Source organism: Halichoerus grypus, chromosome X, assembly GCF_964656455.1.
Source record: "Halichoerus grypus chromosome X, mHalGry1.hap1.1, whole genome shotgun sequence".
NCBI lineage: Eukaryota > Metazoa > Chordata > Mammalia > Carnivora > Phocidae > Halichoerus > Halichoerus grypus.
In genome coordinates, this window is record NC_135727.1 from 82245865 (window position 1) to 82273578 (window position 27714).

The window sequence follows — 27714 nt, forward strand, 5'->3', positions numbered from 1 at the left end:
GGTCAGGAATATATCACAGCCAGACTTGCTCAAAACAGATATAAGTAATATATCTGAACAAGAATTTAGATTAATGGTCATAAGACTACAAGCTGGACTTAAAAACCTTAGAAGACACAGAAAAACCCTTGCTGCAGAGATAAAAGACCTAAAAACTAGTCAGGCTGAAAAACAAAGAAAGCTGTAACTGAGATACAAAACAGAATGGATATAACCACAATGAGGACTGAAGAAGCAGAGGAGAGAACACTTGGTATAAAAGATAAAAGTATGGAAAACAATGAAGCTGAAGAGGGAAGGAAACCTATTAGATCACCAAGGTAGACTTAGGGAACTCAGCGATTCCAAAAATGAAATAATATCCGTTTTATTGGAGTATCAGAAGAAGAGCAGGAAAGGGAGCAGAAGACATATTTGAATAAATTAGAGCTGAGAACTTCTTTAATCTGAGGGAGGAAATAGGCATTCAACTCCAAGAAGCATAGAGAACACTCTTCAATATCAACAAAAACAGACTAACACCAAGACATATCACAGTGAAACCAAAATACAAAGATGAAGATAGAATGCTGAAAACAACTAGCGAAAAAACTTAACTTACAAGGGTAGACACATAAGGATAGAAGCAGACCTGTCCACAGAGACCTTGCACACCAAAAAAGACTGGAAAGATATATTTAATGTGCTAAATGGGAAAAAAATATGCAGCCAATAATACTTTATCCAGCAAGGTTGTCATTCAGAATAGGAGGGATAAAGAGTTTTCAAGACAAAAACAAAACAAAACAACTAAAGGAGTTAATGAAAACTAAACCAACACTGCAAGAAATATTAAATGGGACCCTTTGAGTGAGAAAGAGAGACCAAAAGTAACAAAGACTAGAAAGAAACAGAGACAATCTATAAGAACAGAGACTTTACAGGTAATACAATGACAATAAATTCATATCTGCCAACAATTACTCTGAATATAAATGGACTAAGTCTCCAATCAAAAGACATAAGGTATCAGAATAGATTAAAAAAATAAAACAACAAGACCATTCCATATGATGCTTACAAGAGACTCATTCTAGACCCAAAGTCACCTCCAGATTGCAAGTGAAGGGGTGGAGAACAATTTATCATGCTAATGGACATCAAAAGAAAGCTGGAGTAGCCATCTGTATATCAGACACACTACATTTTGAACCAAATACTGTAATAAGAGCTATATCATAATAAAGGAGTCAATCCAACAAGAACATCTAAAAATTGTAAAGATTTATGCCTCCAGATTGGGAGCAGCCAAATATATAAATCAAATAATAAGAAACTTAAAGAAACTCATTGATAACAATACATTAGTACTGGGGCACTTTAATACCCCACTCACAGCAATGGACAGATAATCTAAGCAGAAGATATACAAGGAAACAAGAGTTTTAATGACTCACTGGACCAGATGGACTTAACAGAAATATTTGGAGCAATTCATCCAAAAGCAACAGAATACACATTCATTTTGAGTGCACAAGGAACATTCTCCAGAATAGATCACATAGTGGGTCACAAATCAGGACTCAAAAAGTACAAAAAGTTTGAGATCATACCATGCATATTTTCAGATCACAAAAACATGAAACTTGAAGTCAACCACTAGAAAAAATTTGGAAGGAGCACAAATACATGGTGGTTAAAAAACATTCCACTAAAGAATGGACAGGTCAACCACTATATTAAAGAATAATTAAAAAATACATAGAAGCAAATTAAATGAAAACATGGCAGTTCAAAACCTTTGGGAAGCACGAAAGGCAGTCCTAAAAGGAAAGTATATAACAATACTGGCCTTCCTCAAGAAGCAAGAAAAATTTCAAATACACAATGTAACCTTACACCTAAAGCAGCTGGGAAAAGAAGAGCAAATAAAGCCTAAATGCAGGAGAAGAAAGGAAATAATAAAGATTATAGCAGAAATCAATGATATAGAAATAAAAAAATACAGTAGAACAGATCAATGAATCTAGGAAGTGGTTCTTTGAAAGAATTAATAAAACTGATAAACCCCTGGGGCACCTGGGTGGCTCAATCTTTAAAAAATAACTGATAAAAACTTATTGGGAATTACCAAAAGAAAAGAAAAATGATCCAAAAGATAAAATTATGAGTGAAAGAGGCAATATAAAAACCAAAACCACAGAAATACAAACAAGTATAAGAAAATATTATAAGCAATTACATGCCAAAAAATTGGGCAATCTGGAAGAAATGGATAAATTCCTAGAAGCATAGAAATTACCAAAACTGAAATAAGAAGAAATAGAAAACCTGAACAGAACCATAACCAGCAAAAAAATTGAATCAGTAATCAAAAATCTCCCAACAAACAAGAATCCAAGGTTGGATTGCGTCCCAGGGGAATTCTACCAGACATTTAAATAATTAATATCTATGCTTCTCAAACTGTTCCAAAAAATAGAAATGGAAGCAAAATTTCCAAACTCATTCTATAAGGCCAGCATTACACTGATCCCAAAACCACACAAAGACCCCCACTAAAAGGAGAATTACAGACCAATATCTGTGATGAATATGGATACCAAAATTCTCAACAAGATACTAGCTGATTGGATCCAAAAGTACACTAAAAGGATTATTCACCCTGACCAAGTGGGATTTATTCCTGGGCTGCAAGGTTGGTTCAACATCAGCAAATCAATAAATGTGATACACCACAGTAATAAAAAGAAGGAAAAGAACAATCTGATCCTCTCAATAGATGTAGAAAAAGCATTTGACAAAATACACCATGATTTCTTGATAAAAAAAAAAAAAGTCTCAAGAAAGTAAGGATAGAAGGAACATACATCAACATCATAAAAGCCATGTATGAAAGACCCCCAGCTAATATCATCCTCAATGGGGACAAACTGAGAGCTTTTCCACTATGGTCAGGAACATGTCAGGCATGTTCACTCTCACAACGGTTGTTCAACCTAATACTGGAAATCCTAGCCTCTGCAATCAGACAAAAAAAAAAAAAAAAAAAAGGAAAGAAAGAAAGAATATGTGTCCAGATTTGGCAAGGAAGAAATCAAACATTCATTATTTGCAGATGACATGATATTCTACGTAGAAAACACAAAAGACTCCACCAAAAAATTGCTAGAACTGACACAGGAATTCCACAAAGTCAGAGGATATAACATCAATGCACAGAAGTCTGTTGCATTTCTATATACCAATAATGAAGCAACAGAAAGAGAAATCAAGGAATTAATCTCATTTACAATTGCACCAAAACCATAAAATACCTAGGAATAAACCTAGCCAAAGAGGTGAAAGATCTGTACTTTGGAAACTATAGAAAACATACAAAAGAAATTGAAGAAGACAAATATATGGAGAAATATTCCATGTTCATGGACTGGAAGAACAAATACTGTTAAAATGTGTGTACTCCCCAAAGCGATCTATACATTCAATGAAATCCTTACCAAAACACCAACAGCATTTTTCACAGAGCTGGAACTAACAACTCTAAAATTTGTATGGAACAACAAAAGACCCCGAAGAGCCAAAGAACTGTTGAAAAAGAAAAGAGAGGAGGAGGAGCAAGATGGCAGAGGAATAGGAGACCTAAATTTCGTCTGGTACCAGGAATTCAGCTAGAGAGTTATCAAACCACTCTGAATACCTACAAACTCAACAGGATATGGAAGAAAAGAATAGTAGCAATTCTATGAACAGAAAAGCGACCACTTTCTGGAAGGTTTCGGGTCTCTTCTGATTTGTTTAGTGTATATATTTTTGGGGTTGTTGTTACCCTTTTAGCATTTTGATCTCTCATTCATCTATTCTTCTCTGGACAAAATGACAAAATGGAAAAATTCACTCAAATAAAAGAACAAGAGGCAGTACTGACTGCCAGGGACCTAATTAATACAGACATAAGTAAGATGTCAGAACTAGAGTTCAGAAAGAAGATTATAAAGATACTAGCTGGGCTTGAAAAAAGCATAGAAGATACTACAGAATCCCTTTCTGGAGAAATAAAATCTAACCAAGTCGAAATCAAAAAGGCTATTAATTAGGTGCAATCAAAAATGGAGGCTCTAACTGCTAGGATAAATGAGGCAGAAGAGAGAATTAATAATATAGAAGACTAAATTATGGAGAATAAAGAAGCTGAGAAAAAGAGATAAACAACTACTGGATCAGGAGCTGGGAATTTGAGAAATAAGTGATACCACAAAGTGAAACAACATTAGAATAATTGGGATCCCAGAAGAAGAAGAAAGAGAGAGAGGGGCAGAAGGTATATTGGAGCAAATTATAGCAGAGAACTTCCCTAATTTGGGGAAGGAAACAGGCATCAAAATCCAGAAGGCACAGAGAACCCCCCTCAAAATAAAAAAAAAAAAATATGTCAACACCCTGACATCTAATAGTAAAACTCAATTCTCAGAGACAAAGAGAAAATCCTGAAAGCAGCTTGGGACAAGAGGTCTATAACCTACAACAGTACAAACATTAAATTGGCAGCAGACCTATCCACAGAGACCTGGCAGGCCAGAAAGGACTGGCATGATGTACTCAGAACACTGAATGAGAAAAATATGCAGCCAAGAATACTATATCCAACACCAAACCAGCCCTACAAGAAATACTGAAAGGGGTCCTCTAAGCAAAGAAAGAACCTAAAAGTAACATAGACCAGAAAGGAACAGAGACAATATACAGTAACAGTCACCTTACAGGCAATACAGTGGCACTAAATTCATATCTTTCAATAGTTACCCTGAATGTAAATGGGCTAAATGCCCCAATCAAAAGACACAGGGTATCAGATTGGACAAAAAAACAAGACCCATCGAGATGCTGTCTGCAAGAGACTCATTTTAGACCCAAAGACACCTCCAGATTGAAAATGAGGGGGTGGAAAACCATTTATCATGCTAATGGACATCAAAAGAAAGCTGGAGTGGCAATCCTTGTATCAGGCAAATTAGATTTTAAACCAAAGACTATAATAAGAGATGAGGAAGGACACTATATCATACTTAAAGGGTCTCTCCAACAAGAAGATCTAACAATTGTAAATATCTATGCCCCTAACATGGAAGCAACCAATTATATAAGCCAATTAATAAAAAAAATCAAAGAAACACATCGACAATAACACAATAATAGTAAGGGACATTAACACACCCTCACTGAAATGGACAGATCATCTAAGCAAAAGATCAACAAGGAAATAAAGGCTTTAAATGACACACTGGACCAAATGGACTTCACAGATATATTCAGAACATTCCATCCCAAAGCAACAGAATACACATTCTTCTCTAGTGCCCATGGAACATTCTCCAGAATAGATCATATCCTGGGTCACAAATCAGGTCTCAACTGGTACCAAAAGATTGGGATCATTCCCTGCATATTTTTGGACCTAGAACTCAATCACAAGAGGAATGTAGGAAAGAACTCAAATACATGGAGGCTAAAGAGCATCCTACTAAAGAATGAACGGTTTTGGTGCTATTTTAAATGGAATCGATTCCTTAATTTCTCTTTCTACAGTTACACTGTTAGTTTATAGAAAAGCAACTGATTTCTGTGCGTTGATTTTGTATCCTGCCACGTTGCTGAATTGCTATATGAGTTCTAGTAATTTGGGAATGGAGTCTTTTCGGTTTTCAACATAAAATATCATGTCACTTATGAAGAGAGAGAGTTTAACTTCTTCTTTGCTCATATGAATGCCTTTTATTTCTTTTTGTTGTCTGATAACAAAATGATGCTAGGACTTCCAGTACTATGTTGAACAATAATGGTGAGAGTGGGCATCACTGTCATCTTCCTGACCTTAAGGGAAAAGCTCTCAGCTTATCCCCATTGAGAGTGATAATTGCTGTGGTCATTTCATAGATGGCTTTTATTATATTGAGGTATGTTCCCACTATCCCTACACTATGAAGAGTTTTAATCAGGAAAGGATGCTGTATTTTGTCAAATGCTTTTTCTGCATCAATTGAGAGGATCATACAGTTCTTTTCTTTTCTTTTATTAATGTGTTCTATCACATTGATTGATTTGCAAATGTTGAAACACCTTGCCTCCCAGCAATAAATCCCACCTGGTTGTGATGGATAATCCTTTTAATGTACAATTCCTTCCTATTGGCTAGGATATTGTTGTGTATTTTGGCATCCATGTTCATCAGAGATATTGGTCTCTAATTCTCCTTTTTGATCAGGTTTTTGTCTGGTTTTGGGATCAGGATAATGCTGGCCTCATAGAACGAGTTTGGATGTTTTCCTTCTGTTTCTATTTTTTGAAACAGCTTCAGTAGAATACGTGTTATTTTCTTTAAATGTTTGGTAAAGTTCCCCTCAGAAGCCATCTGGCCCTGGACTCTTGTTTTTTGGGAGGTTTTTGATTCCTGCTTCAATTTCGTTACTGGTTATTGGCTTATTCAGATTGTCTATTTCTTCCCGCTTAAGTCTTGGTATTTTATAAGCTTCCAGGAAGGCAACCATTTATTTCCAGGTTGCTTAATTTGTCAGCATATAGTTGCTGGTTATAATTCCTAATAATTTTTTTTATTTCATTGTTGTTAGACATGATCTCTTCCTTTCAATCATTGTTTTATTGATTTGTGCCATTTCCTTTTTCTTTTGGATAAGTCTGGCCAGAGGTTTATCGATCTTATTGATTCTTTCAAACAACCATCTTCTAGTTTCGTTGACATGTTCTATTGTTTTTCTGGTTTCTATTTCATTGATCTCTGCTCTAATCCTTATTATTTCTCTTCTCATGTTTGGTTTAGGTTTTATTTGCTGTTTTTCTCCAGGTGTTTTAGGTGTAAGATTAGCTTGTGCATTTGGGACTTTTGTACTTTTTTGAGAGAGGCTTTGATGGCTATATATTTCCCCCTTAGGACTGCCTTTGCAGTATTCCATAGGTTTGGACCAATGTGTTTCAATTCTCATTAGTTTCCATGAATTGTTTAAGTTCTTGAATTTTCTTGTTGACCCATTCATTCTTTAGCAGGATGATATTTAGCTTCCAAGTGTTTCAATTCCTTCCAAATCTTTTTGTGTGATTGAGTTCCAGTTTCAAAGCATTGTGGTTGATAACATGCAGGGAATAATCTCAATCTTTTGGTATCAGTGGAGACCTGATTTGTGACCCAGTATGTGGTCTATTCTGGAGAAAGTTCCCTGTGCACTCGAGAAGAATGAGTATTCTTTTATTTTAGGGTGGAAAGTTCTGTATATATCAACGAAGTCCATTTGATCCAATGTGTCATTCAAAGCTCTTATTTCATTGTTTATATGCTTAGATGATCTGTCTATTGTTGTGAGTGGAGTGTTGAAGTCTTCCACTATTAATGTATTATCAATATGATTTTTTATTAGTTTTATTACTTGGCTTATGTAGTTGGCTGCTTCCATTTTGGGGGCATAGATACTTAAAATTATTAGATCTTTTCCTTGGATAGACCCTTTAAATATAACATAGTGTCCCTCTACATCTCTTACTACAGTCTCTGGTTTAAAATCTAATTTATATGATATGAGAATTGCTACCTTGGTTTTCTTTTGAGGTCAGTTGCCATAAATGGTTCTCCATTCCTTCACTTTCAATCTGGAGGTGTTTTTAGGTTCAAAATGAGAATGAGTCTCTTGTAGACAGCATATGGATGGGTCCTGTTTTATTTTGTTTTGTTTTGTTTTGTTTTGTTTTGTTTTGTTTCATTCAATCTGATGTGTCTTTTGATGGGAGCATTCAGCCCATTTACATTTAGAGTAACTATTGAAAGATAAGAATTTAGTGCCATTGTATTGCCTATAAAGTCCCTGTTTCTATAGATTGTGTCTGTTAATTTCTGGTCTCTATCACTCTTGGGGGTTCTCTTCGCTTACATTATCCCCATTAATATTTCTTGCAGGGCTGGGGCTGGCTTGTTGGTCACATATTCTTTCAGTTTCTGTCTGTCCTGGAAGCTCTTTATCTCTCTGTCCATTCTGAATAACAGCTTTGCTACATAAAGTATTCTTGGCTGCATGTTCTTTTCTTTTTCTTTTTTTTTTTTTTTTTTCTCTTTTCATTTAGTACCCTGAGTATGTCTTGCCAGCCCTTTCTGGCTTGCCAGGTCTGTGTGGATAGGTCTGATATTATTCTGATATTCCTCCCTTTGTACATTAAAAACATCTCTTCACCCTGGCTACTCTCAAGATAGCTTCATTGGCTCTAATATTTGCAACTTCACTTTATATGTTGGGGTGTTGATCTATTTTTATTAGTTTTGTAATGGGTCCTTTCTGCTTCCTGTACTCAAATGCTTATTTCCTTCTCCAGATAGGGGAAGTTCTCAGCTATGATTTGCTCAAATATACCTTCTAGTCCTCTATCTTTCTCCACCCCCTTGGGGATCCCAGTAATTCTGACATTCGGAAGTTTCATGGTGTCGTTTATCTCTCTAACTCAATTTTCATGTGCTACTAGCTGCCTATCCTATCTTCTTCAACTTCCTTCCTTTCTATCAGCTTATCTTGTAGATCACTAATTTGCTCTTCTGCCTCATCTACCCAGGCTGTTAGAATATCCAGTTTTGACTGCATCTTATTCATAACATTTTATGTTCAGCCTGATTAGATCTCATTTCTGCCCTTAGAGATTCTATATTGTCACTAATGCATTTTTCAAGCGTAGCTATTGATTTCATGCTTGCTATCCTGAATTCTATCTCTGACATCTTGCTTATATCCATAGCCATTAGTTCTGTGGCAGAGGACATTGTCTCTTGTTCTTTTCTTTGTTGGGAGTTCCTCCTCCTTGTCATTTTGTTGAGGGATGTGAACGAATGGACAGAGTCCAAAATACCAACCATGACCCAAGCAAAATGCACCTTAGAAAAAATCCAGAGTGGTTGAAAGCTACCACAGATACATAACCAAAGCCAAGATGGTTTAAAAAAAATTTTAAAGAAAAAAAAAACAGGGGGTGGTGGGAGAGAGATTATAATCTCTCAGGATGTACAAAGCAGGGCGATCTACCTGTTCCTGCTTGATTTTTCTTCTTTATGTTAGAAGACATTATATTCCAAAATTGCAAAGAACATAAGATAAAATTAAATAGAGTGAAAAATGGGCTAGTATGGGGCATATATCAATAAAACATATATGTGAAAAGAATAAAAGTTAAGAAGCAACTTAAAAACATAGGGTGGGAAATAAGAATCTATTTGAAATGGGAACAGGGTAAAAAAAAAAAAAGAATAAGAAAAAAAATTAAAACGAAATGTAAAATTTTAGCCTGAAGTATAAATATGTTTTGAGGGAACACATGGAGCTCCCTATATTATTTTCTCCTGGCACTGGAGTTTTACAGTCCTGTGGGAAATAAGCTTATCATTCACCTGTTCTTCCAGTCTGTCTTCTAGGTGAGGGCTATGGTGCTTGGTTTCTCAGGCATCTTTGCCTGGTTGGAGTTGCCCCACCCCTTGTCAGTGGGATGGCCTTAATGTGAGCTGGTTGTCTATCTCTGGCCCAGAGCAGCAATGTCATACCCCCCCCAACAAATCCCCCAGATCAAATCAATTCCACCTCTGCACAAACCAAACTGCACAGACTCGTGCAATTCGTGCCCACCACATGGGGACCTCTGAGTATCTCTGTTCTTTGTGACTTTGCAATCGTTAGCGGCCATGGGTTTACACATGCACCCTCTTCTGCAGCTCCTAGGTCACTCTGGGTGCTGCTACAGTGTCCTTCAGGGGTCACACGGCCCTGAGAGCTGTTGCCCAGTCATGGGCACAGGCTCTTTGTGTACCTAACTGCTGAATTCTGCAGCTCCCGCTGGCTGCATTTCTTCCAGGGGAGTCATGGGGACCTGCAAGCATCCTTTTGTCACTTTGCAACTTTGCAACTCAAGAGTCTCATTTTATACCTAAGGACACATCTAGATTGAAAGTGAGGATGTGGAGAACCATTTATCATGCTAATGGACATCTAAAAATGCTGGGGTAACAATCCTTTTATCAGAAAAATTAGATTTAAAAAAAAGACACTAGTAAGGGATAAAGAGGGATGCTATATCATACTAAAATGGTCAATCAACAAGAAGTTCTAACAATTATAAAGGTTTATGCACCTAACTTGGGAGCAGGCAAGTATATAAACCAATTAATAACCAAGTTAAAGAAACACAATGATAACAATACAATAAGTGTAGGGGCCTTCAGCACCCCACTCACAACAATGGACAGATCATCTAAGCAGAAGATCATCAAGGAAACAAGGGCTTTGAATGACAACCTGGACCAGATGGACTTCACACATATATACAGATCATTCGATCCTAAAACAACAAAAACAACAAAACAACAAAAACAATTCTTCTTGAGTGCACATGGAACATTCTCCAGAATAGATCACATACTGGGTCACAAATCAGTTCTTAACAGGTATAAAAACATTGGGCTTATTCCCTGCATATTTTCAGACCACAATGCTTTGAAACTGGAACTCAATCACGGGAAAGATGGAAAGAACTTAAACACTTGGAAGTTAAAGAACATCCTACTAAAGAATGAATAGGTCAACAGGAAATTAAAAAAAATAATAATTCAGGGAAACGAATGAAAATGAAGACACAACTGTTTGGGATAAAACAAAGGCAGTTCTAAGAGGGAAATACATAGTAATACAAGTCCCTCTCAAAAAGTTAGAGAAGTCTTAAATGCACAAGCTAACTTTAAACCAAAACAGTTGGAGAAAGAAGAGCAAACCAAGCAGGAGAAGAGAAATAATAAAGGTTAGAGCAGAAATTAATGAAATCAAAACTAAAAGAACAATACAACAGAACAATGAAACTAGAAGCAGGTTTTTTGAATGAATTAATATGATTGATAAATTCTTAGCCAGAATTATCCAAAAGAAAGAGAAAGGACCCATATTAATAAAATCATGAATGAAAGAGGAGATATCAGGAGTAACACCAAGGAAATACAAACAATATTAATAACATATTATGGGCAACTACATGCCAACAAATTAGGCAATATGGAAGAAATGGATGTATCCCAGGAAACTAACAAGCTACCAAAACTGAAACAGGAAGAAATAGAACACATTAACAGACCCATAGCCTGCAAGGAAATTGAAACAGTAAACAAAATTCTCCCAACAAACAAGAATCCAGGGCCGGGTGGCTTCTCAGGGCAATTCTACCAAATATTTATTTATTTATTTTTATTTTTTATTTATTTACTTTTTAATTTTATTATGTTATGTTAGTCACCACACAATACATCATTGGTTTTTGATGTGGTGATCCACAGTCCATTGTTTCCGTAAAACACCCAGTGCTCCATGCAGTACATGACCTCCTTAATACCCACCACTGGGCTAAACAATCCCACCTCCCCCCTCCCCTCTAAAACCCTGTTTGTTTCTCAGAGCCCATAGTCTCTCATGGTTCATCTCTCCCTCCAATCCCCCCGCATTTTCCCCTTCCTTTTCCTAATGTCCTCCATGTTATTCCTTATGTTCCACAAATAAGTGAAACCATATGATAATTGACTTTCTCTGCTTGACTTATTTCACTTAACATAATCTCCTCCAGTCCCATCCATGTTGATGTAAAAGTTGGGTATTCATCTTTTCTGATGGCTGAGTAATATTCCACTATACATATGGACCACATCTTCTTTATCCATTCATCTGTTGAAGGGCATCTCGGTTCTTTCCACTGTTTGGCTATTGTGGACATTGCTGCTAGGAACATTGGAGTGCATATGGCCCTTCTTTTCATTACATCTGTGTCATTGGCGTAAATACCCAAGAGTGCAATTGCTGGGTCATAGGGTAGCTCTATTTTTAAATTTTTGAGGAACCTCCACACTGTTTTCCAAAGTGGCTCTACCAACTTGCTTTCCCACCAACAGTGCAAGAGGGTTCCCCTTTCTCCACACCTCTCCAACGTTTGTTGTTTCTTTCCCTGTCCATTTTTGCCATTCTAACTGGTGTAAGGTGGTATCTCAATATGGTTTTGATTTGGATTTCCCTGATGGCTAATGATGATGAACATTTTTTCATGTGTCTGTAGGCCATTTGTATGTCTTCTTCAGAGAAGTGTCTTTTCATATCTTCTGTCCACTTTTTGACTTGGTTCTTTGTTTTTTGGGTGTTGAGTTTGAGAAGTTCTTTATAGATCTTGGATACCAGCCCTTTATCTGTAGTGTCATTTGCAAATATCTTCTCCCCTCTGTGGGTTGCCTCTTTGTTTTGTTGACTGTTTCCTTTGCTTTGCAGAAGCTTTTTATCTTGGTGAAGTCCCAAAAGTTCATTTTTGTTTTGTTTCACCAGCTTTTGGAGATGTATCTTGAAAGAAGTTGCTGTGGGTGATGTCAAAGAGGTTACTGCCTATGTTCTCCTCTAGGATTTTGAAGGATTCCTGTCTCACATTGAGGTCTTTCATCCGCTTTGAGTTTATCTTTGTGAATGGTGTTAGAGAATGGTCGAGTTTCATTCTCCTACCTGTGGCTGTCCAATTTTCCCAGCACCATTTATTGAAGAGACTGTCTTTTTTCCATTGCATGTTTATTCCTGCTTTGTTGAAGGTTATTTGACCATAGAGTTGAGGGTCCATATCTGGGTTCTCTATTCTGTTCCATTGGTCTATATGTCTGTTTTTGTTCCAGTACCATGCTGTCTTGGTGATCACAGCTTTGTAATATAGCTTGAAATCGGGCAACGTGATGCCCCCAGCTTTGTTTTTCTTTTTCAACATTTCCTTGGCGATTCGGGGTCTTTTCTGATTCCATACAAATTTTAGGATTGTTTGCTCCAGCACTTTGAAAAATGTCATTGGAATTTTGATCAGGATGGCATTGAAGGTATAGATTGCTCTGGGTAGCATAGACATTTTAACAATGTTTATTCTCCCCGCTTTGTACCTTGAAACCAACCATCTGTGATATTCTGTTTGTAGAGATCCAGATCTTCTTACATCTCAGGCTGGTTTTGTGGGTGCTCAGAGTGGTTTGGTAGATATCCAGCGCAATTCCAGGGACCAGTTGAAATAGGGTCCCCTACCCCTCTGCCATCTTTCCTCCCTTCCTCTACCAAACATTTAAAGAAGAAATAATACCTACTCTTCTGAAGCTGTTTCAAAAAATAGAAAGGGAAAACAAAAATAAATAAATAAATAAAAAATAAAAAGGAAGCTGGAAACTGTAAGGAAGAAAAAAATATTCTTAGTCAAATCTTTTTTTAAAACCCTAATGTAATCTACTACTGCCTCTTCAGTTGAAAAGTTTAAATAAGTTATACTGAGTCAATTTCAGTATGAGTTACTTGACAATCCCAAAAAATCACAAACAAGAAAAAAACTACTGTTAAAATTAAATACTTTTGTGAGTGAATGTTTTCCACAATTGTAACAGGTAAAGGCTCAGTTAAATAATTTCTTCCACCAAAAAAAGGAGAAAGGAAAGAAAGAAACAAAGAACGAAAGAAAGAAAGAAAGAAAGAAAGAAAGAAAGAAAGAAAGAAAGAAAGAAGAAGAAAGAAATAAAGAAAGAAAGAAAGAAAGAAAGAGAAGCTAAACTTTAAAACTCGTTCTATTAGGCCAGCCTTATCTTAATCCCAAAATCATCCCACCAAAAAGCAGAATTATAGATCAATATCCCTGATGAACATGGATGCAGAAATTCTCACCATGATACTAGCTAATAGGATCCAACAGTATATTAAAAGGAATCCTCACCACATCCAAGTGGGATGTATTCCTGGGCTGTAAGTGTGATTCAACATTCTCAAATCAATCGTCATATATCACATTAATAATAGAAAGGACGAAAACCATATGATCCTCTCAATTGATGCTGAAAACACATTTGACAAAATACAGCCCCTATTCTTGATTAAAACTCTACACAGTGTAGGGATAGAGGGAACATACCTCAATATCATAAAAACCATCTACAAAAATGGGGAAAACCTGAGAACTTTTCTCCTAGTCAGGAACATGCATGGGATGCCCATTCACCACTGTTGTTCAACATAGTACTAGAAGTCCTAGCCTCAGCAATCAGACAACAAAAAGAAATAAAAGGCATTCAAACTGTCAAAGAAGAATCAAGCTCTCTCTCTTTGCAGATGACATGATACTTTACATGGAAAGCCCAAAAGACTCCACCCCAAAATTGCTAGAACTCATACAGGAATTCAGCAACGTGGCAGGATATAAAATAAATGCATAGAAATCATTTACATTTCTATACACTGAGATTGAAGAAAGAGATATTAAGGAATCAATCCCATCTACAATTGCACCAAAAACCATAAGATACCTAAGAACAAACCTAAGCAAAGAGGTAAAAGATCTGTATTCTGAAAATTATAGAACACTTATGAAAGAAATTGAGGAAGACACTAAGAAATGGAAAAAATATCCCATACTCATGGACTGGAAAAACAAATATTGTGAAAATTTTGATGCTACCCAGAGCAATCTATACATTTAATGCAATCCCTTTCAAAATGCCATCGATATTTTTTACAGAGCTAGAACAAACAATCCTAAAATTTGTATGGAACCAGAAAAGACTTCGAATTGCCAGAGGAATGTTGAAAAAGAAAACCAAAGCTGGTGGCATCACAATGCCTGACTCCAAGCTATATTACAAAGCTGGAATCATCAAGACAGCTTGGTACTGGCACAAAAAGAGACACATAAATCATTGGAACAGAATAGAAAATCCAGAAATGGACCCTCAACTCTATGGTTAACTAGTGTTCAACAAAGCAGGAAAGAATATCCAATGGAAGAAGGACAGTCTCTTCAATAATGGTGTTGGGAAAATTGGACAGCTACATGCAGAAGAATGAAACTGGACCATTTTCTTACACCATACACAAAAAATAAACTAAAAATGGATGAAAGACCTAAATATGAGACAGGAATCCATCAAAATCCTAGAGGAGAACAGAGGCAGCAACCTCTTCAACATTGGCCACAGCAACTTCTTTCAAGACACATCTCCAACAGCAAAGGAAACAAAAGCAAAAAGTGAACTATTGGGATTTCATCAAGATAAAAAGCTTTTGCACAGCAAAGAAACAGTCAACAAAACTAAAAGGCAACCTATGGAATGGGAGAAGATATTTGCAAATGACAGTACAGATAAAGGGCTGGTATTCAAGATCTATAAAGAACTTTTCAAACTCAACACCCAAAAAACAATCCAGTCCATAAATGGGTAGAAGACATTAACAGACATTTCTCCAGAAGACATACAAATGGCCAACAGACACAAGAAAAAGTACTCCACATCACTTGCCATCAGGATAATACAAATCAAAACCACAATGAGATACCACCTCACACCAGTCAGAATGGCTAAAATTAACAAGACAGGAAACAATGTTGGTGAGGATGGAGAGAAATAGGAACCCTCTTATGCTGTTGGTGGGAATGCAAGCTGGTACTGCTACTCTGGAGAAAGCTATGGAGTTTCCTTAAGAAATTAAAAATAGAGGTACCTTATGACCCAGCATTTGCAATACTAGGCATTTACCCCAAAGACACAAATGTAGTGATCTGAAGGGACACCTGCACCCCAATGTTCATAGCAGCAATGTCAACAATAGCCAAACTTTAGAAAGAGTTGAAACAGATGAGTGAATAAAGAAGATGTGAGATATATATATATATATATATATATATATATATATATACACGCATTGGAATATTAGTCAGCAATCAGAAAGAATAAATACTTACCATTTACGTTGGTATGGATGGAACTGGAGTGTATTATCCTGAGCGAAATAAATAAATCAGAGAAAGACAGTTTTCACCTGGTTTTACTCATATGTAGAATGTAAGAATTAGCACAGAGGATCATAGGGGAAGGGAGGGAAAACTGAATGGGAAGGAATCAGAGAGGGAGGCAAACCATGAGAGACTCTTAAGTATAAGAAACAAACTGAGGTTTTCTGGAGGGGAGGTTCATGGTGGGATGGGGTAATTGGGTAATGGTCATTAAGGAGGGTACATGATGTGATGAACACTGGGGGTTATATGCAACTGATGAATTATGAACACTACGTATGAAACTAACGTACTATATGTTGGCTAATTGAATTTAAATTTTAAGAAAAGAAAAAAAAAAAGAAAAAGAAAACCAAAGCTGGATGCATCACAATTCTGGACATCAAGGTGTATTACAATTTGCAATCATCAAGACAGTATTGTACTGGCACAAAAACAGAAACATAGATCAATGGAACAGCATAGAGAACCCAGAAATGGTCTCTCAACTCTATGGTCAATTAATGTTATATATTTTTACCACAATTAAACATATTTTTAAAAGAAATGTCCTTTTGGGGCGCCTGGGTGGCTCAGTCATTAAGTGTCTGCCTTCGGCTCAGGTCATGGTCCCGGGGTCCTGGGATTGAGCCCCACATCGGGCTCCCTGTTCGGCGGGAAGCCTGCTTCTCCCTCTCCCACTCCCCCTGCTTGTGTTCCCTCTCTCACTGTCTCTCTCGTCAAATGAATAAATAAAATCTTTAAAAATAAATAAATAAATAAATAAAAGAAATGTCCTTTTTAAAAATGAAAAAAAGAAAAAAGGGGAAAATTAGTTTGATGTCAGCAATATGTAGAGTAGGAATCTCCAAATTCTCATTATCCCACAGAGACACTGAAAAAAACTACCAGAAATTGTCTGAATCAACTTTGTATTTGCTTTGGATAAAAGTAAATTTACAACAATTCCTAATCAAGGAAGAAACTTCAAATCAAGAAAAACCCATCTTCAAAACAGAAAATTATGTAGCATTTTAGTCACACTTGCTCTAACCTCTCCCCAGCACAATTTTAATATTGGTTTTGAGCAGCTTGTTTTCCAGTTTCCTCCGCTGAACAGATAGAAGCAGAGAAAACCTTATTTTAAAATTATTGTATATGTCTATTTTACCCTGTGTATGGGATACCTGAAGTAATGATGCAAGTGTTTATCTCTGTTTCAAATAACTCAGAAAACAGGTATGAAAATGACTAGTTACTGCTTATACAAGCTGCAGGGTGGACTACAAATCTAAAGATGTTGGGGGTAAGAGATTATGGGTGGAGATATACAATAGACCATCTTATGTCTGGAGGAAAAGGTAGGGTAAGACTATTTGGGAAATTAGGACATTCAATAGGCAAGCCATGTAAATACCCAGTAAAAACAGGTCCTAAAATGTCCTTTAAAAATTAAATTTTCACTTGATCCTTCAAGTAAGAATAAACCTAGTGAGGTTGTGAAGAATTGCCCCAGTAGGGACCAATAAATGAAGAAACAACAAAAAATAGAGAGAGGTGGCATTTCTCTTTAGCTTTGTGTGTTTTTTATTTGTTTGTTTGTTTTCAGCTTTTACCATTTAAGGAAGTATTTGTCTAAACCTTAGCTGAACCCAAGCTAAAGGAATATACCTCAGTGATCAAAAATGATGAATAGTCTTTGCAAAATAGTTTGGAAAATCTCTGAAAATGGACTATTTCAGTGTGCAACAATCAAGAAATTTAACAAACCTTGGGGAAGTGGGGAAATTTGACCTTTAGAGTTACTACATTATAATAGTGAAATGTCTAATTTTCACACAAAAAATTACAAGGCATATAAAATCCCTGCAAATTATGGTCCATTTCAAAGAACAAAATAAACGGACAGAAACCATACCCAGGGAACTCAGACATAAGGCTTACTAGACAAAAACTGAAAGAGTCATGTCAGCAAGATGACAGAATAGAAAGCTTTGAGGCCCTTGTTTCCCCATGGAAACACCAAATAATAACATGCAGTCCAAATTTGTTTTGTGGGAACCCTAGAAACTACTTAAGAAGCTGCAACAACCAAGCAAACATCCAACTAAGAAAAATACACTATAGGGAGTTTTCTGGCACTTTTGCTCCCTTCTTACATTACCTTCTTTCTATCACAGTGTACACACAGTTGGGAGTGAGCTGCCCAATTTCCAGTTTCTTCCTCAGGACAGAAAGAAATGGATAAAATGTACTTGTAATGTTCTGGCTTGTCTGTTACTGTAGCCTGAGAAATTGCTTTCTGTCTTGCCTGGCAAGGAGCACTGAGAGGGATAGTGGTTTAGTTTGCATATTATGTTAGAGGCCACCAAAAACAGTATTGAGTGAGAACTTCAGGGGATATGCAGATATACAGGTGTCCAGGGTCAAAAGATTAAAGGCACAGGAGGGACACCTGAGTGTCTCAGTCAGTTAAGTGTCTGACTTGGTTTTGGTTCAGGTCATGACCTCAGGGTCATGAGATTGAGCCCAGTGTCAGGCTCCATGCTCAGCGCAGTCTACTTAAGATTCTCTCCCTCCTTTTGCCCCTCCCCCTGCTTTCTCTCCCTAAAATAAATAAATAAATAAATAAATAAATAAATAAATAAATAAAATCTAAAAAAAAAAAAAAAAAACTAAAGGCACCAGAATACAATAGAACAGACAAATTTCCAAGAAGAAGCAAAGGTGAGATTCTTAGGGAAATTGAGGAATTTAAAAGTAGCTGCATATGCCGAGGAATTGTATGAAACCACATATAGAGGCTCAGGAAAGACATGACCTCAGAAAAGTCCTGAAAAAAACTTGAGCCTTCATGGTAGGGTAATTGATGAAGGTCTTCTCCAGTATGGAGCCTGTCTACAAATCCTGGAAAAGGTGACTTTTTCAAATGCCAGATTTTCAACAAAATCTTGCAAGCCATGGAAAGATACATGGTAACATATGTCATTTGAACATAAGATAAATCTTTAAAAATGGACCCTAAAGAAATCCAGGCTTTAGACTCACTCAACAAAGAATTTTTTAAAAATATTATTTTTAAATTTTTTATTAACATATATTATTTGTTTCAGGGGTACAGGTCTGTGATTCATCAGTCTCACACAATTCACAGCGCTCACCATAGTACATACCCTCCCCAATGTCCATCACCCAGCCTTATTTATTTATTTGAGAGAGAGAGCAGCAGAGTGAGAGGGAGAAGCAGACTCCCCACTGAGCAGGGAGCCCAATGCTGGACTTGATCCTAGGATCCCAGGGTCAGGACCTGAGCTGAAGGCAGACGCCACCCAGGTGCCCCTCCACAAAGAATTTTAATCAACTGTCTTATGTTTATATTAAATAAGCTAATGGACAACCTGGACAGACAACCAAGTAAAATCAGGAAAATTATATATGAACAAAATGAGAACATCAACAGAGGTATACAATATACAAATGAACCAAACAGTAGTTCTTTTTTTAACTTTTTGTGGAAGCTCTATAGTGTTTTCAACAGTGGCAGCAACAGTTTGCATTCCCACCAACAGTGCATGAGGTTCCCTTTTCTCTGAGTCCTTGCCAACATCTGTTGTTTCCTGTATTGTTCATTTTAACCATTCTGACAGGTATGAGGTGGTATCTCATTGTGTGTGTGTGTGTGTGTGTGTGTGTGTGTGTGTTTTAATTCAGTTAGCCAAGGTCCAACGTCATTGGTTTTTCATTGTGTTTTTTTTTTTTTAATTTATTTACTTATTTGAGAGAGAGAGAGAGAGAAAGGTGGGGAGGGGCAGAGGGAGAGGGAGAGAGAGAATCTTGAGCAGACTTCTCACTGAGCATGGAGCCCTATGCAGGGCTCAATCTCATGACCCAGAGATCATGACCTGAGTCAAAATCAAGAGTTGGATGCTTAACCGACTGAGCCAACCAGGTGCCCCTCATCATGGTTTTGATTTCTATTTCCCTGTTGATGAGTGTTGTTGAGCAACTTTCCATGTGTCTGTTAGCCATCTGGATGTCTTCTTTGGAAAAATGTCTATTCATGTCTTCTGCCCATTTCTTAACTGGATTATTTGTTTTCTGGGTGTTGATTTTGATAAGTTCTTTATAGATTTTGGATACTAACCCTTTATCAGATATGTCATTTGCAAATATATTCTCTTATTTAATACATTGCCTTTGGTTTTTATTGTTTCCTATGCTGTGCAGAAGATTTTTATCTTGATGAAGTCCCAATAGTTCATTTTTGCTTTTGGTTCCCTTGTCTCCAGTGATGTGTCTATTAAGGAGTTTCTCAGCTGATTTCAAAGAGTTGGCTGCCAGTTTTGTTAAGTGAAGTAAGTCAAGCAGAGAAAGATAATTATCATATTGTTTCACGCATATGTGGAACATAAGCAATAGCATGGAGGACAATAGGAGAAGGGAGGGTAATCCAAAAGGGGGGAAATCAGAGATGAAGATGAACCATGAGAGACTATGGACTCCAAGAAACAATCTGGGGGTTTCAGAAGGAAGGAGGGGGGACAGGAGGTAACAGGGTGATGGGTATTGAGGTGGGCACATGCTGTGATGAGCACTGGGTGTTATACTTAACTAATGAATCATTGAACACTACATCAAAAAGTAATTATGTACTATACAGTGGCTAACTGAACATAATAAAAATATGTATCTGAATGTAAGGAAAAAATTAAAAAAATAAAATAATAAATAAATAAATAAATAAACGCATTTGCTGCCTATGTTCTCCTCTAAGATTCTGATGTTTTCCTCTCTCACATTTAGGTCTTTCATCCATTTTGAGTTTATTTTTGTGTATGGTGTAAGAGAATGGTTGTTTCATTCTTCTGCATGTGGCTCTCCAGTTTTTCCAGCACTATTTTTTGAGGAGACTCTTTTATTTTTCCATCGGATATTCTATCCTGCTTTGTCGCAGTTTAGTTGGCCATATAGTTGTCGGTCCATTTCTGGGTTTTCTATTTTTTTTCCATTTGTCTATGTGTTAGTTTTTGTGCCAGTACCCTACTGTTTTGATGAGTAGATCTTTGTAATATACCTTGAATTCCAGAATTGTGATGACTTCAGCTTTCCTTTCTTTTTCAAGATTGCTTTGGCTATTCAGGGTCTTTTGTGGTTCCATACAAATTTTAAGATGGTTTGCTCTAGCTCCGTGAAAAATGCTGATGGTATTTCTATAGGGACTGCATTGAATGTGTAGATTACTTTGGGTAGTAGATATTTTAACAGTATATGCTCTTCTAATCCATGAGTATGGAATGCTTTTCCATTTCTTTGTGTCCTCTTCAATTTCTTTCATCAGTGTTTTTTAGTTGTCACAGTACAGATCTTTCGCCTCTTTGGTTAGGTTTATTCCAAGGTATCTTATGGTTTTGGGTGCAATTGTAAATGGGATCAATTCCTTGATTTCACTTTCTGCTGCATCATTATTGATGTATAGGAATGCATCAGATTTCTGTACATTGATTTTGTATCCTGCAATTTTATTGAATTCATATATCAGTTCTAGCAATTTTTTGGTGGAGTCATTCAAGTTTTCTACATAGACTATCAAGTCATCTGTGAATACTGAAAGTTTGAATTCTTCCTTACCTATTTGGATGACTTTTTTAAAATTAATTAATTTATTTATTTTTAAAATTTTATTATGTTATGTTAGTCACCATACAATACATCATTAGTTTTTGATGTGGTGATCCACGATCCATTGTGTTCGTATAACACCCAGTGCTCCATGCAGTACGTGCCCTCCTTAATACCCATCACCAGGCTAACCAATCCCCACCCCTCCCCTCTAAAACCCTGTTTGTTTCTCAGAGTCCATAGTCTCTCATGGTTCATCTTTCCCTCCGATTTCCCTCCCTTCATTTTTCCCTTCCTTCTCCTAATGTCCTCCATGCTATTTCTTATGTTCCACAAATAAGTGAAACCATATGATAATTGACTTTCTCTGCTTGACTTATTTCACTTAGCATAGTCTCCTCCAGTCCCATCCATGTTGATGTAAAGGTTGGGTATTCATCCTTTCTGATGGCTGAGTAATATTCCATTGTATATATGGACCACAACTTTTATTCCTTTTTGTTTTCTGATTTCTGAGGCTAGGACTTCCAGTACTATTTTAAATAACAATGGTGAGAGTGGATATCCCTGTCTTGTTCCTGACCGTAATTGTAATGCTCTCAGTTTTTCCCCATTGAGGTTGATAATAGCTGTGGGTCTTTCATATATGGTCTTTATGATGTCAAGGTATGTTCCCTCTATGTCTATTTTGTCTAGGATTTTTATAAAAAATGTATGCTGTACTTTGTCAAATGCTTTTTGTGCATCTACTGAGAATCTCATATGTTTCTTTTCCTTTCTTTTATAAATGTGGTGTATCACATTGCTTGATTTGCAAATATTGAACCAGCCCTGCAGCCCAGGAATAAAACCCACTTGATCATGGTGAATGATTTTTTAATGCATCATTGCATTTTACTTGCTAGTATGTTGTTGAGAAATTTTGTATCCAATGTGATCAGGGATATTAGCCTATAATTCTCCTTTTCTGGGCATCTTTGTTTGGTTTTGGAATCAAGGTAATGCTGGCCTTGTAGGATGAGGTTGGAAGTTTTCCTTCTATTTCTATTTTTTGGAACATTCTGAGAAGAATAGTTATTAACTCTTCTTTAGATATCCGGTAGAATTCCCCTGGGAAGCCATCTGGCCTTGGACTTTTGTTTTTTGAGGGATTTTTGATTATGGATTCAATTTCTTTGCTGGTTATGGGTCTTTTCCATTTATTTCTGTTTCAGTTTTGGTAGTTCGTATGTTTCTAGGAATTTATCTATTTCTTCCAGATTGCCCAGTTTGTTGGCATATAATTTTTTATGATATTCTCTTATAATTGTTTGTATTTCTGTGGTGTTGGTTGCGATCTCTCCCCTTTCATGCAAGATTTTATTTGGATCCTGTCTTTTTTCTTTTTGATAAATCTGGCTGGGGGGTTATCAACTTTATTAATTCTTTCAAAGAACCCTCTCCTCATTTCGTTGATCTGTTCTACTGGTTTTTCTATGTTGTTTCTATATTGTTTATTTTTCCTCTAATCTTCATTATTTCCCTTCTTCTGCTGGCTTTATGTTTTATTTGCTGTTCCTTTTCTAGCTCCTTTAGGTGTAAGATTAGCTTGTGTATTTGAGACTTTTCTTGCTTCTTGAGGTAGACCTGTGTTGCAATATACTTCCCTCTTAGGAATGCCTTTGCTGCATCCTAAAGGTTTTCAACTGTCATGTTTTCATTTTTACTTGCTTCCATGCATATTTTGTATTATGTCTTTAATTTTCTGGTTGACCCATTCATTCTTTAGTAGGATGTTCTTTTTTTTAAGGAATTTATTTATTTATTTGACAGAGAGAGAGAACACAAGCAGGGGGAATGGCAGGCAGAGGGAGAGGGAGAAGCAGGCTTTCAGCTGAGCAGGGAGCCCAATGCAGGGCTTGATCCCAGGACCCTGGGATCATGACCTGAGCTGAAAGACAGACGCTTAACTGACTGAGCCACCCAGGCACCCTGAGTAGGATGTACTTTAACCTCTGTATATTTGTGGTCCTTCCAAATTTCTTCTTGTGGTTCACTTCAAGTTTCATAGTGTTGTGGTTGGAAAATATGCATGGTATGATCTTAATCTTTTTTATTTGTTGAGATCTTATTTGTGACCAATATGTGATCTATTCTGGAGAATGTTCCACGTACACTCAAAAAGAATGTGTATTCTGCAACTTCAGGTTGAAATCTCCTGAATATATTTATTAAGTTCATCTGGTCCAGTGTGTCATTTAAAGTGATTGTTTCCTTGTTGGTTTTCTGCTTAGATGATCTGTCCATTGCTGTAAGTGTGGTGTTGAAGTCCCCTACTATTACTGCATTATTATCAATGAGTTCCTTTATGTTTGTTTTTAATTATTTCATATATTTGGGTGCTCCCAAGTTAGGGGCATAAATATTTACAATCGTTACATCTTCTTGTAGGATAGACCCCTTTATTATGATATAGTGCTCTTCTTCATCTCTTGTTTCAGTCTTTGGTTTAAAATGTAGTTTGTCTGATATAAGTATGGCTACTCTGATTTTCTTCTGACATCCATCAGCATGACAAATCGTTCTTCCTGTCCTCACTTTCAATCTGCAGGTGTCTTCAGGCCTAAAATGGGTCTTCGTAGGCATATATAGATTTTTTTTTTTATCCATTCTGACATCCTATGTCTTTTCATTGAAGCATTTAGTCCATTCACATTCAGAGTGATTATTGATAGATATGAATTTAGTGCCATTGTATTACTTTAAAGTCATTGCTTCTGTAGATTTCTCTGTTCCTTTCTAGTCTTTGTCATTTTTTCATTCAGAGAGTTCCCTTTAATATTTCTTGCAGGGCTGGTTTAGTGGTTACTAACTCCTTTAGTTTTTATTTGTCTTGGAAACTCTTCATCTCTCCTATTCTGAATGACAACCTTGCTGGATAAAGTATTCTTGCCTGCATATTTTTCCTGTTTAGCATTTTGAATATATCATCCCATGCCATTCTGGCAAGTTTCTGTGGATAAGTCTGCTGCTAACCTTATTTGTCTTCCCCTGTAAGTTAGGTATTTCTTTTTGATTACTACTCTTAGGATTTTTTCATTATTATTATTATTTCTTTTCTTTTATTTATTTATTTATTTATTTATTTATTTATTTATATTTTTATTTTTATTTTTTGCAAATTTTACTATGACATGTCTTGGTGTTGTCTTGCTTTTGTTGATATTGTTGGGAGTTCTTTTTGCCTCCTGGATTTGGATGTCTGTTTCCTTCCCCAGATTAGGGATGTTTTCAGCTATAATTTGCTAAAATAAACCATCTGCCCCTTTTTCCTTCTCTTCTTCTTCTAGTACTCTTATGATATGAATGTTATTATGCTTTAAAGAGTTGCTGAGTTCCCTCAGTTTATATATGTAATCCAATATTTTTCTTTCCCTCTTCTTTCAGCTACATTATTTTACATAATTTTATCTTTTAAATCACTTATTCTTTCTTCGGCTTCTCCAATCCTTGTAATCTTTACATCTAGTCAGTTTTGCATCTCCATTATAGCATTTTTTAAAAATTTTGTCCTGACTAGTTTTTAAGTCTTTTATCTCTGCAGGATGGGACTCCCTGGTGTTTTCTATGGTTTTCTGAAGCCCAGGTAGTATCCTTATGATTGTTGTTTTAAGTTCTGGATCAGGCATATTACTTATATCTCTTTCAATTAGATTACTGGCCATGACTTTTCCTTCTTCTTTCTTTTGGGATGAATTCTTTATCTGGGCATTCTATTTCAGTCTCTGTCTTCTTCTCTGTGTTAGGAAAGCCTGTCATCTTTCCTGTTCCTGAGAGTAATGACTTCATTAAGAAGAGGTCATATACTGTCCTGAGCTTGGTGCTTCAGGAAGTGTTTCTGGTGTATGCTGTGTGAACTCTGCCACTGTGTCTTGGCTGCTCTTTCTCTCAGGTCAGTCCTCTGAAGAGTTTCTCCTTGCTTACAGTGAGGAGTGTTTGGACCTTGTCCAGTGTGTGGTGAGTTTTAGCTTGGTGTGCTGTCGTCTTCTTGCTAAAAAAGCCTGATAGTATTTCCACTAAATCTGAAGCTTTGCAGCACTCTATGTTCAGTAGACTTGGTTTGTGCAGGGGGTTTGTGCTGGTCTTCTGGAGGAAGGTCCCACTGCTCTGGTTCTCAGGCACACTTGACCTAGTAAAGAAGCACCTGCAGACTGCAGGGGACCAGAACTTAGTGTAGGCAGCTCAAGAATTCATTGTGGGTGCTGTGCTGTTCACTGAAGTCAGTCTGTGCTGATGTGTATGGGAGAAAAAAGGCACCAGCCCACTCTCTCCTCCCTGGAGTGGGGAGTCCACACCTGCAGGTGTCTTGGAAACCCCCCAAATAAGAGTGAACCATTTACCCTCGTTGTTCCAGGTGTCCCTCAGATCCCTGCTTTCACCCTGTCTTTGTCTTGTCTGTCTGCCCAACTGTCAGTGCAGTACACCTGTGTTCTCTCAGGGAGACCAGCTGAGTTTTTAAACTTCATAATTTAGGGGTCTGGCATGGTGTAGGCTCATGCTGACCCTCCGGGGGATGGTATTACCATACTGGGTGTGGTGCCGGTTTGTCCCAGAAGGGCAGACGCACCAATGTGCAGGAATTTGGAGTTTAAAGTGCAGCAGAAAGCCAAAAGCTGGCAGCCAGGTTAATTGCCCTCAGCAGGTGTCTCTGCCCCCATGCTAAGGAACTGGGCAGCACAATGGCACCTGCTGGTTCTTTTGTCTCCTGAGAGACAGTGTCACTTCTCCCAGATGCACTCCACAAATGGGGAACCTTCTCTCCCAGTGCATCCCAGGGGATCCTCAGTTTGCACTGTCCACTCTTGGGCCTCTGTCCTCCACAGGAGCACTACTGCTCCTGCCAGGCACCACACCAGCAATGACTCAGACTTCTAAAACTTCATTCTTTGACAAAGCTCCACTGGTTTTTAAAACTCACAATAACGAGCCGCTTTCATTTTGCCAGTTAGTGGTTTTGGGGAAATGTTTTTCCTGTGTGAACCCCAGTGTGATTCGCTTTCTCTCTCTCTTTCCTTTGTCCATGATCAAGACTCACGCCCCTCTGCAACACCCGCAATTCTTTTCTCCCTCAAATCACATCTCCACACCTCCTACCTTCCACAATGTAGTCTCTTTTCTCCCTCTAGTTGTGCAGTTTGGTCTCTCAGGCCTCAGATAGTTTTCTTGGGTGTTTGGGATGATTTGATATTTATCTAGCTGTGTTCAAGGTCCAAGGAAAGTATAGTTACCCCCTACTACTCTGCCATCTTTTATTTTTTATTATGTTATGTTAATCACCATACATTACATCATTAGTTTTTGATGTAGTGTTCCATGATTATCTAGCTGTGTTCAAGGTCCAAGGAAAGTATAGTTACCCCCTACTACTCTGCCATCTTTTATTTTTTATTATGTTATGTTAATCACCATACATTACATCATTAGTTTTTGATGTAGTGTTCCATGATTATCTAGCTGTGTTCAAGGGCCGAGGAAAGTATAGTTACCCCCTACTACTCTGCCATCTTAAATCCTCCACAGCCTCTATTTTTAATTTTTGAGGTACCTCTATACTGTTTTCCACAATGGCTGCAACACTGTGCATTCTCACCAAAAGTGCAGGAGGGTTCCTTTTTCCCCACATCCTTGTCAATACCTGTTGTTTCTTGTATTATTTTAGCCATTCTGACAGGTTTAAAGTGATTTTTTATTTTCATTTCCTTTATGATGAGTGATGTTGAACATTTTTTCATGTGTCTTTCTGGTATTGAGTTGTATAAGTTTTTTAGGTATTTTGGATACTAACCCTTTGTCAAATATGTCACTTGCAAATGTCTTCTCCCATTCCATAGGTTGCCTTTTAGTTTTGTTGATTGCTTCTTTTGCTGTGCAGGAGCTTTTTATGTTGGTTTGCTTTTGTTTCCATTGTATTAGGAGACATATCTAGAAAAATGTTTCTAAGGCCGGTGATTGAGAAATTACTGCCTGTCTTCTAGGATTTTTGTGGCTTCAGGTCTCACATTTAGGTCTTTAAACCATTTTGAGTTTATTTTTATGTATTACTTAAGAAAGTGATCCAATTTCATTCTTCTGCATGTAGCTATCTAGTTTTCCCTCCACCATTCATCAAAGAGACCTTTTCCCTTTACATATTCTTGTTTCCATTGTGGAAGATGAATTGGCCATACAATTGTGAATTTATTTCTGTGCTTTCTATTCTATTCCATTGATGTGTGTATCTGTTTTTGTGCCACACCATGCTGATTT